The sequence below is a fragment of the Rhamphochromis longiceps genome, linkage group LG16, assembly GCF_057381845.1.
Source record: "Rhamphochromis longiceps isolate RC_006_pf linkage group LG16, R_longiceps_female_GT1.1, whole genome shotgun sequence".
NCBI classification, from domain to species: Eukaryota; Metazoa; Chordata; class Actinopteri; order Cichliformes; family Cichlidae; genus Rhamphochromis; species Rhamphochromis longiceps.
In genome coordinates, this window is record NC_140572.1 from 710,586 (window position 1) to 729,641 (window position 19,056).

The 19,056-nt window shown below is 45.1% G+C and overlaps 1 protein-coding gene across 3 annotated transcripts in view; it reads right to left on the reverse strand.

The window, feature by feature from the left end:
• Nucleotides 1-19,056, reverse strand: part of raph1a (Ras association (RalGDS/AF-6) and pleckstrin homology domains 1a) — a 79,328-nt gene that overhangs the window by 42,449 nt on the left and 17,823 nt on the right. For 2 of the 3 annotated variants that reach the window (XM_085385420.1, XM_085385422.1), the window contains exon 2: nt 1,486-1,544. The exons of the other annotated variant lie outside the window; for it this stretch is intronic. The gene's annotated coding sequence lies outside the window, so the exon portion shown is untranslated. The remainder of the gene's footprint in view (nt 1-1,485; nt 1,545-19,056) is intronic. 3 annotated transcript variants of the gene reach the window in all.

Consider the following 19,056-nt stretch of genomic DNA (forward strand, 5'->3'; position numbering starts at 1 on the left):
GTCATACCACACTTTGATATGTCACCAGTGTGGTACACATGTGTGTGCAGCAGTGGGTTCATTTAGACTTGTGTGAAACTAAAGATATCAGAGCAGCAGCCTCATAATGAACACGCTGTGTGATCTCAGGGCTCCTAAACCGCACGCACACACACACACACACACACACACACACACACACACACACCTCATGCTCTAGGAGGAGTTCACAGATTTATACCACCAGCTAGGGCTGTTCGATACAACGATATATATCAGATGACGATATAAAAACATCGTTTGATTTCACACTATCGTTTGTTTCGTGGTGTCGCAAAATAAACTGTTTACAGCAATATGTTTTCATGTTCTGATGTCACTGTAGTTATTATTAATTTCTTAAAGTTCTCTCTTTCTCCTATATTTAATATAACCACACTACGGACGGACAAGCGCCTGTTTTTATGCAACAATGACGGTAAAACCATCGCATGTCCACTTCCAGAATAAAGCTCAAGATCCTGTTGAGACTTTTCAAAATAAACTGAATCACGTGAAAGAGCAGATTATTTACAGATGAGAAGTAAAAAAGAGCCGCCAGGTGCTAAAAAATAAAAATAAAGACTCCAACATTAGAACAGGCTTTTCCCCGCAGCACGCCGTGTAATAAATATAAAGAAACCGTTACAGCTTCTGTCTAAAAATGTATCGTTTCATGCATCAGTTAAAACACTCGACTCCAGCTACACGACGCCCAGCTGGAAACACTTCACGCAAGTCGAGCTGCCCGAGATTCACAGAACTTACAGAAAATGTTACATTTTTGTGATTTATATTGTTATCGGACGATAGATGTTTTATATCGGGAGATGAGATTCTGGTCACAGCCCTGCCACCAGCACTCAGAACTGGCTGTGGGTGAAGGCTGGAGCCACTCACTACAGAGCTGTTCAGTTGTCCACAGAGCTCACAGTGGAGTCTACTCTCCTGGAGTACTCAAAGCAGGTGTGGGACTGCTGTTCCCTTTTTTATTTTGGAAATCACGACAGAACTTTGCACCATCAGTTGGACGCCACCCACTTACCCTTAACACAAATTTTAAGATCAACTATGAGACTGCAGTTCAAAGACTTTTGGACATGTGACAGAAACAGAGAGGAGTACTTTGGGCTGCTCCCTCACTCACGAGGGGCTGCACAGTTTTTTATCCTTCCTGATGAAACAGGGTCTGAACTGGAGCTGGTGTACATGTGTGGAGCAGCACTCTACAGAGGCAGCAGGCAGAGGGGAGTCTGTCTCTGCTGATGTGACGCTGATGGCTGCAGAGGACGGTTGGACCATGTGCCTGCAGCCTGTTGTAGCAGCTCTTCTATTTGTTTTTATTTTTTCTAGAAATCATTTTGTAAATCACTTTTCTTAACAGCTGTGTGAAGTGAACCATTCAAACCAGTCAGCACATGCATGTGTCCGTGATTCAAAGGGCTCACGTGCTTTCAGGCCAGTTACCTTTGGTCTGCTAACAGCTCAGTCCAGCTGGAGCGCAGCACAGTGATGATCCAGTCAGCCTGCAGACACAGACAGAAAAGGCATCAAGTACAAGAGCAGACTTCCCTCACATGGACAGAGACTCACGTTGTTGAAAGCACGCTGGTCCTGTCACAGCTGGCTGTGGGTGTGTGGGACCTGCTTACAGCCTGAATGTGGTGCAGAGGAGAGCAGCGTCACTACAGAGAAGACCTTTGGCTTAGAGAGCCCGACCAGCTCCGCTACATGCGATAACACACACACACACACACACACAGTGGCTGTCTACACACCTGATATGTTGTCAGCAGGTGGCGCTAGTGTGTGCATCTACCGTGCTGAGTGTAGCCTGTGTGTGACCTAAAAATAACTGACAGGCCCCAACATTTGAAGACCCTGCTGCAGGCTCCGTCCACGCCCCGGCCTCCATCTTCACCCTGTGAGCCTCTGTGTGTACCTGCTGAACCAGCCACAGCATCACTGGGCTCCTCCGACCCAGTCGTGCTGTGATCGGGCCTCACACACAAACACAACGTGTGAAACCACGTGTGTGTTCTCAGATTCACACTGCTCACCTGTCACATGGATGTGTGTGTGTGTGTGTGTGTGTGTGTGTGTGTGTGTGTGTGTGTGTGTGTGTGTGTGTGTGTGTGTGTGTGTGTCTCCACAAACTGAGTGGACAAATGTATAAAAACGTCAACACTTCACCGAACAAACCAACGCTGCGGTCGTACTTGTATAAGATCATTAGCAGCTCTCATGTGATCAGTAGCTGAAAGCTGAAGCAACAAGGAGGCTGTTGTTGGAGCGAACAAAGAGCAACACAGTGCTCACGGGCACATCAGCGGCATTCAACCCAGCAACTGTTCCCTGGGAAGCTTACATGTGGAGCGTGTCTTATTTTAGTGCTGTTGGCACAGTTACTAACAAAACAGCTCATGAACATGAATAAACAGGAAGTGTAAAACCAGCCGTCTATAGTTTAGTGTTTGTCACATGTGGAACGTTCCAGCTTGTTCATTAACCTCATTAATCTCAGGCTCACACAATCATGTCAGCTGTTACATTTGGTTATGCTGAGCTAAACCTGCTGCTCACCCCAGATGGGTTGCTGGTGACCAGGTAAATGTAAAGAGGTTAATCCCCTCCCACTGCCGTAGGGTAAGTTAACTCTGATGTCCACGTCCTCATCGATGATGACATGTAATGCTAACTGTACGCTATGAATGAGGAGGAGCCCTTTACTAACGCTCAACAATGTTTCCCCATCAGCAGTGTTACATGACTCCACCAGTCACATCGACCTAGAGACCAGTTAGCCAGCAAATAGTTACCACTGGTCACTAGTAAACATGTGTGTTGCCTGACCAGTTGTCAAGTATTGACTGTGGCAAGCTGCTCGCAGTTTCTACACTCAACAAAAATATAAACGCAACACCTTTGTTACTGCTCCCATTCCCCATGGGATGGACGTAGAGACCTAAAATTCATTCCAGATACACAATATAACCATCCCTCCCAAACAGTGGTCACAAATCAGTCCAAATGTGTGGTAGTGGGCACATCTGCTATATTGAGATAATCCATCCCACCTCACAGGTGTGCCACATCAGGATGCTGATCTGACATCATGAGTAGTGCACAGGTGTACCTCAGACTGCCCACAACAAAAGGCCACCCTGGAATGTGCAGTTTTTGCGCTATTGGGGGTCTGGGGACCCAGAACCGGTCAGTATCTGGTGTGACCACCATTTGCCTCATGCAGTGCAACACATCGTCGCATGGAGTCTATCAGATTGTCAATTGTGGCCTGTGGAATGTTGGTCCACTCCACTTCAATGGCTGTGCGAGGTTGTTGGATATTCGTGGGAACTGGTACACGCTGTCGTATACGCCGGTCAAGCACATCCCGAACATGCTCAATGGGTGACATGTCCGGTGAGTATGCTGGCCATGCAAGAACTGGGACATTCTCAGCTGCCATCTGCCCTGAACAATGTGAACCATGATTCATCCGTGAAGCGCACACCTCTCCAACGTGCCAGACGCCATCGAATGTGAGCATTTGCCCACACAAGTCTGTTACGGCGACGAGCTGGAGTCAGGTCAAGACCCCGATGAGGACGACGGGCATGCAGTTGAGCGTCCCTGAGACGGTTTCTGACAGTTTGTGCAGAAATTGTTTGGTTGTGCAACCCAATTGTTCCAGCAGCTGTCTGGGTGGCTGGTCTCAGACGATCTTGGAGGTGAACCTGCTGGATGTGGAGGTCCTGGGCTGGTGTGGTTACACGAGGTCTGCGGTTGTGAGGCCGGTTGGATGTGCTGCCATATTCTCTGAAACGCCTGTGGAGACGGCTTATGGTTGAGAAATGAACATTCAATGCACGGGCGACAGATCTGGTTGACATTCCTGCTGTCAGCATGCCAGTTGCACGCTCCCTCATTGCTTGTGGCATCTGTGGCATTTTGCTGTGAGACAAAACTGCACATTCCAGGGTGGCCTTTTGTTGTGGGCAGTCTTAGGTACACCTGTGCACTACTCATGATGTCAGATCAGCATCCTGATGTGGCACACCTGTAAGGTGGGATGGATTATCTCAATATAGCAGATGTGCCCACTACCACACATTTGGACTGATTTGTGACCACTGTTTGGGAGGGATGGTTATATTGTGTATCTGGAATGAATTTTAGGTCTCTACGTCCATCCCATGGGGAATGGGAGCAGTAACAAAGGTGTTGCGTTTATATTTTTGTTGAGTGTAGGTGAAACTGACTGAAAAGAGGTCTGGTGGTGGCTGTAGCTCAGGTGGCAGAGCAGGTCAGCCACTAATCAGAAGGTCGGTGGTTCGATCCCAGGCTGCCTCCTGGCTGCATGCAAGGGCAAGATACTAACCCCGTGTTTACCTACTGGTGGTGGTCAGAGGGCCCGGTGGCGCCAGTGTCCGGCAGCCTCGCCTCTGTCAGTGCGCCCCAGGGCAGCTGTGGCTACAACGTAGCTGCCATCACCAGTGTGTGAATGTGTGGATGACTGGATATGTAAAGTGCTTTGGGGTCCTTAGGGACTGAGTAAAGCGCTATACAAATGCAGGCCATTTATCAAAATACACCTCACAGCTGCTCCGGTCACCAGCAGATTCTGGTCGTCTACTTTACTTATCGAGCGCTCGCAGACGAGTCGGCAACTTCCATCTCATCTACAGGTCAGTAACCTCCCAGCAATGAAACAATCAGAGGGTTGTTTTTGGAGCACAACAGTCACAGCGAGTCGCTCGGAAGTCGAGACAACTTTTATCCTAGATTTAAACACTTCTCTCCGGATGAGAAGGATGTTTTGATGAAAAGCATGTCTATAATATCCTACAGCAAGCACCGAGTGTTGGGCAGTGCTCTCTGCCACCATCCTCAAAACACCAGCTGAGGTCATATCGTTTGGAAAAAGGTGTTCAAACTTCAGCGTGTAGTCAAGCTGTTCTGAACACAAAGACACTTTTAGTCTGTGTGCTGAGAAGAATGGGAGCATGTGAGAGACTGACAGAGGGGAGTAACTCGGTCAGTCTCACAACATGGGGATATAACAAAGGCTGAGGCCAAAGCATCCCCCTGTACTGTTAATCTGCCAGCATAAGAGTCACTCAACAGTGAGTGAACCAGCATTCAGTCATTCAGCCATCTAACAGGAAGTGTTACCCAGTTTTTTAAAGCTATATGACATTGTAGATAATCCACTGTGTAAACCCATGGGAGTGATGCACAGTACACTGGTGTGGGACTGTTTAAAGGGTTCAACAAATCAAACAGTTCAGTCTGGATGACCTTTGGCTTTCGTGTGCTCTTCCTTAAAGTGGTAACCTCAGCTGCACACCCATGTTTGTGCCGTATCACTTGGCATTCATATCTTTCAGGAATTAAAAACTGATGTGTCGTTTAAAACAGTTCCCCATCCTGCTGTGTTGCAATTGGAAAGCATTAGAAAGCATTAGCCAATAACAGTGTTTCCAAACAGCTCATTTAAAGTCTGGAACATGGACGTCTCTAAAGACTCCTTCTTTGTGATGCTCTGCCGTTGCTCCAGCTGACTTCAATAGTTTGTGGGTTTTTCCACTCATCATTCTGTTTACTCATTTATTTATTCTTTGGCTTGAATAGTTTTCATACATGTCATATTTCCATTGCATCGCCAAACATCAGTCCATTCCCACCAACAGCCGTGCATCGTCTCCACCATGTTTGGCAGATGAACAGATCCTGAGACCTTTTTTGGTGTTTTTCCAAATTCATCCACAGATTCTCTTCCACAGATGTAAAGTATATGTTGGCGTTCCTGCCCTCACTGTGATTCGTCTGTTACGTCCCGTTTCTCATGACGACCTCCCTGACGTACGTGGACCTCACGCTGACACTTAAAGACGGAACCACCTGAAAATCAGTCGTATAAATATCTTGTTCTACTCCCACCAGCACAAAGCAGAACATGTACCTGACAGTTTTCTGTTGGGGACTTCAAAACACTGACAGGTGCAGAGGCAAAGGTTAAACAACACTGTGTTACCAACCTATGGCCGTGAAGGGATCGCTAATATGCTTGTAATATTAAAGCTCTGCCTGTCCTGATTGGTTACTCCCAGCTGCCAAACGGGCCCCATTAAAAAGTCTTATGAAACATGGGCAGAGGCTTTATGCTCTCTGGAAACAATGGCGTTACTACTTCAGTCATAATAGGACTTTATTATAAACCTTATTACTTTAAGAGGACTTAATAGTTTGATGTTATGAATGCAGAGCAGAGAGGAACTGAAACACTCCTAATGCAGGACTTCTTCCTCCAGTCTTCCTCAAACATCCTCAGGACTGAGGCTCCGCCCACTGGATTCTGATGATGCAGCATGTTTGTACGTGACCCATTAGTGAGTCACATTCAAAACAACAACGCTGTTATTAGAGATGTGCTGCAGGTTCAGGAGTGTTGTAGTAGCTGGGGTGACCGTCTCATGGTTAGGATACATCAGTAAAGCTGATCGGACTTTGTTGAAGGATGTCAAACACACACTGAGCTACAAATACAAGCATAACACACAGAATCACAGCAGACAGACTTGAAATGCCAGAGGTCGGCTCAGACCCAGCAGCTGCCAGGCTGCTAATGCTCTCAGAGACTGTTTGAATACTAAACTGATTACATTAATCTTGGAGCGTACTTTGACACTGTGCTGAATGTAGAAATCTCTCTGCTGTTCACGTTTAAATGTGTGTGAAGGAGAAAAACGTTTAAAGTCATTTATAAGGAAAGCTGCCACTGTCAGGGCGACAGCCACTAGCTGAAGGATTTCTTTGTACATGTGTACAACATGTGTAAGCAGCTCCCTGACGTCCTGCGTCTGCCTCCTCTCACTGTTACTGCTTTTTGATATTGATGTTTGACAATCACGTCATAATTCAAAAACATCATCAAGCCAGCTGTTCGTCCAAGCAGTCGGAGCAGTTCTGAGACATTGTGACAAAGGGACAGACGCACAACACAAAAATGTGAAACCAGAGGAAAAAGCGAGCTGGCTCTTCTAGCAGCTACACAAATGTTCACTCCACATCTAATCAGTTCATGCAGTGAAATGCATGACTTTGACAAGTATTCCAAGAAAATAAGAGCAAAGCTAATAAACACATTGTGCAGGTCGACAGCTCATTTCCAGACCATCGTGTGCCGTTCCTCAGAAAATCCCTGACACACAGACTCTAACGCTATTTGGAAAGAGTGCAAGTTTGAACTAGTCCAGCTGTGGAGGTTAGACTTCATTAGGCCTTTATGAATCACAGGGACCTGCAAGGACCTAAGATGTGTCATTAGACAGCGGCTCTATGTCAATGCTGGCATGCCCTCCACAAAGACACCGCACTACACACTTCAAAGAAGCCAAACACAATGACAGCTGACGTGTGGCGCGTGCAGCTGTTGGTGTCCAACCAAGAATAATCCCTGCTTTGGGTTTAGGGACTCGGGGGTGTCAGCAAGCATCCTCGTAGCTATAAAAACACCAGTGTGCGTGTGACGTGTTTGAAAGTGAGAAGCTGGGCTGGTAGAAACCCCCAACGCACCTATTTAGAGCAGCGCAGACGAGCACACATGCCCCATCGGCTGCGTGCCATTTTTTTCCTTAAATCGTTATTCAGATGGGTACGCGCTGCTAGAGGGCACATCCAATCAGACAGAAGGAAACTGGAAACATTCAAAGTTTTTTTAAACATCACATAAACATGGATGAAAAATCATTTTGCCGCTGGATTAAAATGACACACATGGATTTACTTTTCTGATTTTCTAACTGCTGTTGCAAAATATCAAGATTCCTGGAAGTAAGCCGACACCTGCACTGCAGGAAACCCTGTTCTTGTGTCAGGGTATTATTTCCTCTACATCCAATATGGCTGCTGACACAGCAAACAGTATTTCCTCAGTGCCACAGTGTCATTTCTCCACTGGTGACCATCGGCACAAGCGCAGCACCTGTTGCTGTTTTAGCTAGCTGTCATATCAAGTCTGAAATATTCCAGCGGGCACTTTCTTAACTAGAATCTGTGTCGGCACAGTTTGAATGAGGACAGAAAAGTTTGTCCCAAGTCACAGTTTTCACTCACGCATGCGGTAACCCCCCTTGCGTGGAGGACAATGCCACCTCAGTGTACATCCAGGCACTGCAATCTGAAGGCCGGCTGCTGACTGTGACAGCCTGCTGATGCCGAGCTGAACGGTTTTAGATTTACCAACGTAGCACTGTTCAAGAAGTCCTACAGTGATGCTGCAGTGGTCACACTGCAGCTGTCAGGGAGATTCACAGCACTCGCTATGCTGCAAACACAGAGTCAACACCTCAGGCACTTAATGCAATGTCACTGAGCTGCTGGGTTAAACTGCTGCTGGGAGGAAGAAGAGCAAAGAAGGAGGTCAGCAAGCCTGCCTGGGCAGACTACTCCACAACAGGAAGAAAGGATTTGGACTGCTCATGTTTGACCTCAGAATTAGATTGATTTTATTTTTTTGCAGTCAGAGATCGACTGAAAGCAGCTGCAGCGACTAACTAGTTGCCAAGACACTGAGGCTACGTCCACACTGTTTTCTCTCCGTTTTGGCCTCCCATCCACACTGAGACACCGTTTTCCTCAAGGAAAAACGCAGTGTTTTGAAAACGCTCTCGAAAATGCACACATTTCAGAACGGAGCTGCTGTCGCAGTGTGGAGACTCGAAAACGCAGACTTTCTAAAACGATGACGCATTTTAGTCATGTGATGCAGTCATGTGACCAATTAAACAAAGATAGCGAAGGGCGTTATACAGCGGTTGTTTTGATTGCTCTCAATTTTGACCCTAAAAAGGATTAATATCACTTTGTAAATGACCAGATAGCTTTTCTTCAAATTCTTTAATTCTCACTCACTTTTGCGCAGGACTGGAACGTAAACGTTTCCGGCCGTTGCAATGTGGAAGCACAACGACTGAAAACGCTAGTGTGGACGCGGAGCGTTCTCAGACAAAAACGCTGTTTTCAAATCTATCCGGGCTAGTGTGGACGTAGCTAGAGCAGGGCAATATGACCAAAAATATTCATCACAATATACGTTTGAAAATTTGCGATAACGATATAACTGACGATATAATTGACACGAGACAAAATACTTTACAACTCCACAACTTTATTAGTGCAAAAAAACAAACAAACATCAATGTATTTTCACTTAAACAAGCAGCTGTTTTTATCTGCATTAAAGTTATAAAAACGTAACAGTGCAAACTCCTCGCTGACAGTTTAACCAAAAGGCGTTTCCAGTGGAAACTGGCCGACACATCCTCAGCATAACCATGTATAACATCCACAAAACTTACAAAGAGGTTATACACACACAATACGGTAATATCATGTTGAAGCACAGCACGTATCACTCCGCGAGGCTCCGCCTACGATAGCCGTAATGCTCCAACAATCCATCAAGCGGTGCGGCTTCGTAGCTCAGCAAAGTCGTACTGAAACATCTGACAGATTTTCGAGCGCCGTGCACATAAAATCGTTTTGAGGTCAGTAAACACAACCAGAGTTCATACATAAGGCACACGGGATTATAAGGGGCTCTGTTGACTTTCAGAAAAATCAAAGGATTGATTTTAAGTGCGCCGTATTTTCCAAACAACACGGTAATAACGACGACAAAGCTAATAATGTCAGTCAGCCAGGACAGCGGTCCCTCATTTATCGCTAGAGTTACCGTCTAAAAATAATCCAGATTGATGAAATCCACATCTTTTTTCAATTATTATATAGATGTTTACAGGCTGTAAAACTCCTCACTACACACTTTATGCACTTTTCTCAGACAGGCATGAACATTTTCACACGTTTCTCTCTTGTTTAAACTCTCAAAGTTCAAACCTTTGTAGAAAAATAAGCCCAGTGTTATAGAATGAAACCAAAGGCACCCGCAGGTGACGACGTTTCGTCGACATTGTTGTGTTTGTTGGGGAGAAAACTTCAGAGTCACGCTGCTGCTGATCAAAGATTGATGTAAATTTGACACGCTGAACACATCCTGTACTGTACAGGAGACACAGCATGGAGGAGAGTGATTGACGAGGGTCTACAGCCAATCAGGACGCAAAACACAATGCACTGTTTAAAAAAAAACAAAAAATGCTCAAAGCGGCCGCATGCGCAAAAGAAGACGTCACACACAACGCGCTCTGTTTAGACCCAGACCAACAGCATGTTTGACTGATGGCCTTAATATAAAGACTTCGGACTTTACGTTTCCCAATTTTGCTTTAAGTTATAAAGTTATTGTGTTATTTACATTTGGCCTAATAATGATGCTTATTGCTGTTTTAGAGGAGCGCTGCTTCTAGTTCTGTCAGAATCTGCAGATTATACAGAACAAATAAAATGTTCATGTTTCTCCAGCGTTGTCTTCCCAGCAGTTTCACTGACATCTACACGGGATGGTCGGGAAGCGTTCGCGATGTCTTCTCAAACAGCAGTCGCTTTCTAAAACATCAGATATGTATCGGATTCAGCACCACATACAAAGGTGACCCAGATCGGATTAAAATGATCGGATTTGTGCCGTTCACACTGTCACACCATGATCGGATATGTTTCGCACAGGGTCAAAGAAGTTGGATTTGATGCGCTTTCGCCTGCAGTGTGAACGATATTTTCACACTAGAGCGCGTCTGCTGTCACATTTTATTTGTAGTGTGAACGAGCAGACAAAAAAAATTTGTCGGATTTGATCAAAAAGTCTGAATTGAGCATCAAGACCTGCAGAGTGACGTAGCCTAACATCCATCAGTTAAATAAACAGCGTCTGAACCATGAATATGAAACTTTAACAAACAACCTGTCAGCTGCTTTTTTGGAAAACAGAAATGTTACTTCACAGAAGGAGGACGGCCTTCACACGCACACAGACACACACACACCCACACGCATGGACACCCACGCACACACACACGCACACAAACTCGTGTAAAACCTTCATTAACAACATCACAGAATAATGCTGGACTAAAGCACAGTGTAAAGTATCACACGGTCAGAGTGACGGTTCCACAGGTGAGGACACCCTGAGTGTCCACAGCTGTGCTGACAGCCAGGACTCCAAAAACAGATCATTTTAGCTCCTATTGCGTTACAGTGTTTAAAAACGTTGCTTCTACATGTACACTGTGACACCCAAGCTAAACGTACAATAAAACTTTCCACTTCGGTCCTCAGCTGAAATGATTCCTGCCAGAAACAACAACTAGGAACCAAGGACAACCTCCTCAACATGTGAGAAAAACAGGCAAAGGGTGAAGACACCATGACCACAGCAGAGTGGGTTTCCCCCCCCGATTACTTTCTGTCTCTTTTTGAGACTGTACAAAGAACACACACACACACACACACACACACACACACACACACACACACACACAAGTACAAGACGGGGAAAGGCAAGCAATACTGACCAAGTGAAAAACGTGCTCAGGCACATACAAACACAGAAGTGAGGCTTCTACAGATTCCTGCAGCTAATCGTATAATTAACAAAGCAGACACCGAATCTGACTCAGCTGAATCTACCAGAGCGGTTCAGTTCCAACAAGTTCACCGACAGGCCCCAGGCCCCGCTTCACCGCACTATCCCAGTGACCCAGGACCATGCAAAAGTCTTGAGCCCCCATTTCTTTCTGTTTTGTTAGGAAAATGTGAGACTCATTGAAATGTAGAAATGTGATATTATAGAAGATAATCGGGCAAACGCAGAGATCATGAACACTTAAAGTGCTTCAGTTTAAAGCAGTGTATAGACTTTTCAGACATATTCATTAGAGGTGGGAATCACCATATATCCCACGATACGATATTATCACAATACTTAACGCACGATACGATATTATTGCAATTTTTAAAAATATTCTGCGATATTCAGATTCTGTACATAAAGGTAAACTTTATCAATATTCATTTTATCTAATATCAAAGTCTCGCACTCAGTCTTTCTCTCATTTCAGTCAGTTTTATTGTTGACAAACTGAACGGTTTGTATTACAGTCTAGTCCAACTTAACTGAATGCAACCACCTGGTACAATTACAGCTATTCTGAACTATGCAATTTATGAAAACTATGCAGCCCCTTCAGCAACTGAAGAATTTGAAAGTAAATTAAAACAAAATATAATTTTACATTAAATAAAAAAGTTTTAAACTTAATTAAAATAAAACATGTCTTAAATTAAAATAAGTAAACTGTCATGTTTATTGCTGCCAAAAACAGTTAAACACATTTGGACAGTGAAGGAATGTCAGGATTCTTGCTCAGAAAAAGGATCAACATGCTCTGAAGTCAGAGCACAAAAACCTTTTTGTAACAAAATATCGATTTCTGCTGTCCCTGTATCGATACATTATTAGCAAACAAAATATCACGATACTACACAGTATCGATTTTTTCCCCCACCCCTAATATTCATACAGGATTAGGATGATCCTGCCCACTTCACTCACACCCACGGTAACCAGTCTAACCTGACTGATTTACAGATGTCTTTAAAGTACGGGAGGAAGCCAGAGCAGAGGTTTCCTTCATTTCTGCTTTTGTCTGCAAAAGAACTTGTAACAGGTCATCTGGACGCTTTAAACAGACCAGTGAGGGATAATAGCTGCACTGTCACTGGGGCATGATGACACCTAAATAAATGCATTAGGCCAGATGGCGGTCTTGCCTGTTTCCTCCAAACTTGTTGTTCACTAAATATGTGATCCAAATAATATGGAAACATTGATAACTGGGATTTTTTAACAAGTATAGAAATTATTTTTCCTATGACGCTTTTTTCTTATTTTCGCTGTAAAAGTCCCGACTTGCTTGCTGTTTAGTCCGACTCCAGCCGAGATGAGTAAAAGAGAGAAAGTTAATGCTTGCCTGCAGTTTGTCTCTGCATTGCTCGGGGTCACCTGGACCCCCACCGAGGGCTGTTGACTTCCCGTCGCTCGCCGTAAGCGATGAGCCCCACCCCTGTCTGCCAGCGCAGACCTGAGCTGAGAGCAATTATTAGAAATGACTATTAATAAGTGAACTGTTTTAAACCCTGTTAGGTGACGACCCTGACCCTGATATTAATGCGACGGTAGTCGAGCTCGAATCCCAGCCTGGTGGAGATCAGCTGATGGGTCTGATCCTGACCGCGGTCCTCGCCACAACAGCAACCCAAAGACCACACAGTCACCCCTGCTCCTTTCCCCTTCTTCCTGCCCCTAAGCTCACAGTGGTAACCACCAACATACCCGAGTCTGTGTAGCATTATATTACACTGTATTATAAAAAGGGAATTAGAATACTGGTGATACTTTCCACCCAACCTCTTAACCTGGAATCCAGCCTACAGCCTGACACGCAGTGAAAACACGATCGCACAAACCCTAGTGCTGCTTCCAACATCAGCTTTAACCTAACCTGTTAACCCTGATCTACCAGAACCAAAGGCCTTTTGATACTGACCCAGGTACTTGTGATTATGGAGAAGACCAGCACGCACTGACTAAACCATCATAGAGACAAGCTCAATGTTACCACTGGAGCTGATGGAAATATCATGGCCCAGCACAGCACCAGTGCTCTATGCTGAGCCGCTCTGCATCAGAAGAATAAAGATGTGCTTAACAGCAAAAGAGTGCATGAAGCTGTTTTTAACATAGTGAAGAAGTTCCTGCCTGAAGACACCTACAGAGCAGCTGCTGGAGGAGGTGAACACACTCCTCTTTCATTCTTTCCATCCACACATTTTTTCAAACCAAACGGAGGATTTGAGCTTCCAACTCCACAGTGAAAAGGCCGCCAGACTTAACTCTTGGATTTAGTTTCTCAATATTCACTGCACAGAAAAAGTCCATAATTATCAAGTTGGCTAATGCCACGAGCAGCATAGGTCTGAGCGTCGCTCCACGTCCATCCAGACAGTGTTTGGATCCACACAGAGACAGGAGGACGGCTCACATACTTTCCATCTGTGGCGGAGAGCTGCTTGGATATAAAAAGGTAGCTGCGGTTTGGTTTGGACGTGGTGCGCCTATGAGACTGTGTGTTTTCACATGTGATAGAGTGAGCACAGAAAAACAGTGGCTGTTCCAGGAGGACTGCGAGCCATAACACACAAAAGCTTCACTGCTTCCTGTACGGAAAACAGGCAGCATGGACACAGTCTTCAAACACACACAGCTCTGTCAGCATTTACATCAAGACGACCAGCCAGCAAACCCCAAACACAAACCTATCTGTCCCTCTGCACTCTGTGCGAGCAGCTAACACACACAATCAACACAAGCTCTTCGAGTCAGACACACAAACACACACACGTGCATCGCTGCCACACACGTGCTCTCCAACGTCTTCTGCTTCAGACATGAACGGCTACGGGACACAAACACACTGCACCACTCGCTGCTGCGATTTGTTTGCCTGTGAGGAGGTAACCTCAGTCTTTCACACCATCATCATACGTGTGTGTGTGTGTGTGTGTGTGTGTGTGTGTGTGTGTGTGTGTGCGCGCGTGTGTGCGCGAGAATGACAGGGAGGCTGGTGGAAGAGCGGTAGCGAGCTTAAACACCGCTGGTATCTAAAAACATTGACCGCACACAAGACGAGGGCGGAGCCAGGGTGAAGTGGGCGGAGACGGCTGTTAGAAACAGTGAAAGGAAAGATTTACAAGATGGTAGTGAGACCAGCTATGATGTGTGGGAGGTCAAACCAAGACCCCTTTATGCAGCTGGATCCAGCAGGTGGTCCACTGGGTGTACTGGGGTATCCAGTGGGTCACGTAGCCCACTCCGCAGGACAGTTTGATGCGTTTCCCTCTGACAGCGGCTTCTGATCATTTTCAGTGAATAAGTGAAAACATGTTCACTGAGTTTCAAACTAAGAGCATCAGTGCTGCTCTCTCTTTGAGCCGAGCTCTAACTCTACGAACTATCTATGACGGCCCACAGCCCACTTTGATCTGGAGTGGACCAGTGAAACCCTCCTTTGTTATATTTAACTGTTTGTCTAAACTGTTTGTTCAAAAAACCTGCTGTGACACAGAAACAAATCTGTCAGCTCGACTCTGGAAGAAATAAACGTATAAAGTTACAGAAGAACTTGTGGTAGCTCAGCGCCCACACTGCCCATGTTTGTGTTGTTCTTTGAACTGTAGTCATAAAAGCATTTTTTCACAAAGGTACAGAGGTTTTATTAGAGACACAGCTAGGTGTTTCTTTGGTACTGAACAGCAGAAATGAGGCACACTGAGGGACAGAGCTGTGCAGGAAGTGCAACCGTGATGGAAGCAACAGCCGCACTGAGAGGGAATTCTGTTTTTCAAACATGAAGTTTTGCTCTCGTTTGCTTTTGGTTCAGCAGTGACGAAATCTGGATTTTCAGAATCTGTGGGCTTTCCACACTCGGTGGGCACGTCCTGCACGTGGGAGCCGCGCTTGGCGTCTCCATTTTTCGGCGGAATCTATTTAGCTGCTCTTTAATCGTTTGGCGTTTTAGCTTTTTGGTGGTCGTTGAAATGGCTTCAGCGGAGATTCTGACGTTTCCATGGATACACGTCTGTATTTAAATAACAGATCCGGCGGTACATCACGTCGAACTACATGTTCTCCCTCTCACCCGCCGCACCGGGGGCAGTGGGGTTCACACAATCGAAATGCATCATGGTAGATGTAGTTCAGGGTCAACACTTTCAAGCAGCGTACAGGAAACTGATTTGAAGAAGCTCTCGCGCGTCACCAAACGAGGCGGCGGCCACATTTGGTTTGTGTTTCAAAGGAGCACAAATTGTTTCTGATGTCTGATTATTATTATAATGTTTTGCAGGTTTTTTTTAATAATGGACATTAAATAATCACTTGTGTAAAATGTTGTTTACAATGTAACAATCATGCAAAATTAATTAATTAATTACATGTAAAATACTTAATTGTACTTCCAAGTATTACTCCTGATTTTCAGTTCTGCCCAAATCAGAAATCAAATAAAACCCTGAGAAAAAGACTCCTCACATTCATAATAGACGTGTTTCACAGGTCAGTTAAAGTGTAGCCGCCGTGTCTGTAAAACCAAACAAACCTACTGTTACCTGATGCTCAGGTCTTTCAGCCTCCACAGTGCAGACCAACGGCATGGCCCATATTTAGAACGCAGTTAAAGGAAATTGTTTAAGAGAGAAGACAAATTTCAATCAGAATGACTTTCACTTTAAGCACCTGACATTCCTGACAGAGGAGCTGCTTGGTGATGATAGGGAGACGTTTATCTGACCATCACTCACTGCATCATTCACAAGTTACAACCTGCGATCCAGTCATTCGAGCGCATTAACCTCCAGAGTTTGTTGCTGTTCTCAGTAAATCCAAGTTTCCTTGTTCCCTGTACAGAGATCTGCAGATGTGGGGAAACAGGCGGCGACGTTAACAGCAAAGCAGAAAAAGACGCGTACAGGAAGCAGTGAACCTTTTCCAGTTTTCTCTGGAATCTTCTGTAATGGAATAGTCACTGTTTTGTAAATGCAGCATTCTGTCCTGTTTGAACGTGAGCTTATTAAAACCTAAATTAGTGAAACAAATCAGTTTAACATCCATGAAAACAGGATTTATTCAGTTTAAGTTAGAAGTTAGCAGGAAGTTAGCTCGCTAGATTCCACCTAAACATGATATAGCATGTTCTGAGGGAGAGATTAAAACTGATAAACAAATGTTGGAATTTTATATATTTTATAAATACATTCAATTTAATTTTCAATTCAGTTTTATTTATTCAGCGCCAAATCACAACAACAGTCGCCTCAAGGTGCTTTACATTGTAGAGTAGATACAGAGAAAAACCCAACAATCATATGACCCCCTATGAGCAGCACTTTGGGGACAGTGGGAAGGAAAAACTCCCTTTTAACAGGAAGAAACCTCCGGCAGAACCAGGCTCAGGGAGGGGCGGGGCCATCTGCTGTGATTGGTTGGGGTGAGAGAAGGAAGACAGGATAAAGACATGCTTTGGAAGAGAGACAGAGATTAATAACAGATATGATTCAATGCAGAGAGGTGTAGAAACACCCAGTGCATCATGGGAATCCCCGGCAGCCTACGTCTATTGCAGCATAACTAAGGGAGGATTCAGGGTCACCTGGTCCAGCCCTAACTATATGCTTTAGCAAAAAGGAAAGTTTGAAGCCTAATCTTGAAAGTAGAGATAGTGTCTGTCTCCTGAATCCAAACTGGAAGCTGGTTCCACAGAAGAGGGGCCTGAAAACTGAAGGCTCTGCCTCCCATTCTACTTTTAAATACTCTAGGAACAACAAGTAGGCCTGCAGAGCGAGAGCGAAGTGCTCTAATAGGGTGATATGGTACTACAAGGTCATTGAGATAAGATGGGGCCTGATTATTTAAGACCTTGTATGTGAGGAGCAGGATTTTGAATTCAATTCTGGACTTAACAGGAAGCCAAAACAGGAGAAATCTGCTCTCTCTTTCTAGTCCCTGTCAGGACTCTTGCTGCAGCATTTTGGATTAGCTGAAGGCTTTTCAGGGAGTTTTTTGGACTTCCTGATAATAATGAATTACAGTCGTCCAGCCTGGAAGTAATAAATGCATGAACTAGTTTTTCAGCATCACTCTGAGACAGGATATTTCTAACTTTAGAGATGTTGCACAAATGGAAGAAAGCAGTCTTACATATTTGTTTAATATGTGCATTGAAGGACATGTCCTGGTCAAAAATGACTCCAAGGTTCCTCACAGTGTTACTGGAGGCCAAGGTAATGCCATCCAGAGTAAGAATCTGGTTAGATACCATATTTCTAGGCTTTTCAGGGCCAAGTACAATAACCTCAGTTTGATCTGAATTAAGAAGCAGAAAGTTAGCGGCCATCCAGGTCTTTATGTCTTTAAGACATTCCTGCAGTTTAACTCATTGGTGTGTGTTATCTGGCTTGAGCCAAATTCCACTGAATTTGGAAATTTGGAAAAATAAAGCACGTACTGAGTCACTGCAGAGATTTCTGTGCTGGAAATGACTTTACAGGGAATTATTACGATGCAGGCACATGCACATGTTTACGTGCATTTAGTTAAAACTTGTTTTATTTGCCTGCAGAAAGCACCGACTGGATTCTGAGTCCAGTCATTTCTCAGGGTTTAACGCTGATCCTGTTTTTACTGCGTGTCAGACTCCGCCTCCTTGTGAGGGCCATGAGCATTTTCTTGAATTTGAATCTGACGTAAAGCATTTGAATGCTTCTTGCACTGTTCCCCAGGCGAGCTTTAAAAAGAAGGAAACAATGTCAGGCTCCACTCAGTGCAATCAGAACGATAGTCCTGATCCCCAGCTGCACAGCCGGCCCCTGGATCTCCGCGAGGGTCGAGGGACATAGACGCACAAAGACGAGACGGAAACAGAAAGAGAGAGAGTGGCTTGGCAGAGTCGTGCAGCTCAGGGGATAAACATGGAAGGAAAAAAAGGAGAGAAGAAGAAATCACATTCAATTTTCCAAGAATGAGGGCTGTGCAGTAATACAGCAACAGCAGCCTGCATCTGTCTCCACATCTGTGTGGGATTAAAGAGACGCAGCGGTGCTGAACTTCAGCGTTTGCTGCAGATGACTACACACATCTGCAAACGTCACACACATCCATACCAACACTTCGCTGTCCACGTGTCTCACATTATAGGACAGTACAGGACATGCTGCTGTGCTGCATTGCTGTGGGGCAACCATAGTTCAGGGGGTTGGGAAGCTCAACCGGAAGGTCGCCGGTTCGATCCCCCAGCTCTCTCTGTCCTGGTCGTTGTGTCCTTGGGCAAGACACTTTACCCTACAGCCTATTTGTGTTGGCCAGAGGGGCCGATGGCGCGATATGGCAGCTTCTGTCAGTCTGCCCCAGGGCAGCTGTGGCTACACCTGTAGCTGCCTCCACCAGTGTGTGAATGTGAGAGTGAATGTATAGTGGCATTGTAAAGCGCTTTGGGTGCCTTGAAAAGCGCTATATAA